Raw genomic sequence first — 1,744 nt, forward strand, 5'->3', positions numbered from 1 at the left:
GGCACGCTTTTCCCGACTCGTAGTTGTGAGTCGGGGCTGCCCGAAATAGCTTGAGGCTAAAATAAACTCTAAATAAACGAAAATCTAAAGAACAATTTTCGTTTATTTAGAGTGTTCATATGTTTGCGGTTCAGTGACTGTCAATGTGTATATTAATCCACCATCCTCTTCCATTATAATCATATTGTTAACCATTGGTAATTGTATTTAATTGATGTTGACTTTTTAATTTATTAAATGCAAATATTAAACAACAATATCTCTTAAAACCAAATCAAGAAACTCGTATTCTTATCAAATATAAAAAAATAACTGGATTTATAAATCTTTTGGCTTGCTGTTGTGCTGCTCTTACTCTTGGCGGAACCTTTATGTAGAGTAGGCGAGTTCTCGCCGGACCATTTGTACTGCTGCACCAATGCGCTCTAACCGCAAATAAATAAAATGGGAGGAAATAGTCGTTTTAAAATACAAATAACGCATGCCATTAGATGTTTACAAACGTCATATGACTGCTTTTAAGGTCTGATTATTTCTGCCTCTACGCTTCTTTATTCCAAATGTTCTGTCCTCTTTTGTGAGATTGTAAGTGGTCTCTTAGCTGATTGGTTGCTTGGCTATCTCATTGAGCATGAATTTGGAAATTGCATTGTGGGTAACTATAAATACTTAAAGTAATATATTAATTAACTGTGTTATTATAATGAAAATAAAGTGTCTGCTGTGGTTTAAGTAATATATGTAACCCGATCAATAAGGACATGCTTTAAACGTCCACAGGTGTGTAATTGTAAAGTGTTGTTTTTGACATCGGTGAGTAAGCGCACACACATTTTCGTGTACTTCGTAATTTTTTATTACACCGGAGAACTTGTTTTCCCCTATATATAGTGCTATTAATCAGTGCATGTGTCCATTTTTTATAGGTTTTTAGAGCTGAAAAGATTATTGAAATACCATTTCCGTTGTTTTCCTCAACGCTGATTAGTCTACAGCCAGAGTGAACAACAACCGAGCACCGTCAGTGAGACTCGGAGTGTCAGTATAGTGTCGAGCTTGGTTTTGACTGTTCAGATTAAGACTATACTTTCAGGGATCATTTCTATAGTATTTAACTAGGAAATGTGTTTCGAAAGTGTTATGTCTCCCAGACCACGATGAAGAGTTTTGATACTTCTTTCTGAGCGTGAATCGAATTCAGAGTAATGATTTATGTCATACGCTTTGTTTTATTGATGAACGTTCCCCAATGCATTTTGTATTGCGGATGGAAGGAGTATGTGCGGAGTGGTTTGTTTTCAGAGTTAAAAATAGATTGTATTTAAGTAGAAACGCTATTGAGAAAATTTGTTTGAGTTATTATGAGTAGTAATAATGTAGCATAATAATTAATTTGAAAATGTATTTTTGTATGTATCATAAACGTTTTCAAATCATATCATTTTGTTGTCACACTATCATGTACACAAGTGCAACAGCAGGTGAAATTTTTGTGTGCAGTTTCGAGCAACATAACAGTCATGGCAGTGACGAGACATATACCAATTACAATAAACAACATACTTACACAAACAATTTACATATCAAATGTACACATACTTACACAACACAATAATTATATACAATACACACAATATAGAATACACAATATACAATGCAGTAAGGAGTATATGAAATATATATATGTATATGAAGTAGTATATTGAGGAGAATATGTTGGCTGTCCAGTGTGAGATTATAGATT

General features: G+C 33.7%; 1 non-coding gene across 1 annotated transcript; it reads left to right on the top strand.

The window, feature by feature from the left end:
* The first annotated feature begins 1,077 nt into the window (after positions 1–1,077).
* LOC127652238 (small nucleolar RNA U3) lies at positions 1,078–1,292 on the top strand. The gene has a single exon (XR_007971688.1). It is a non-coding gene; the product is annotated as a small nucleolar RNA U3 (small nucleolar RNA).
* The last annotated feature ends 452 nt before the right edge of the window (positions 1,293–1,744 follow it).

Source organism: Xyrauchen texanus, chromosome 11 (assembly GCF_025860055.1).
Source record: "Xyrauchen texanus isolate HMW12.3.18 chromosome 11, RBS_HiC_50CHRs, whole genome shotgun sequence".
NCBI classification, from domain to species: Eukaryota; Metazoa; Chordata; class Actinopteri; order Cypriniformes; family Catostomidae; genus Xyrauchen; species Xyrauchen texanus.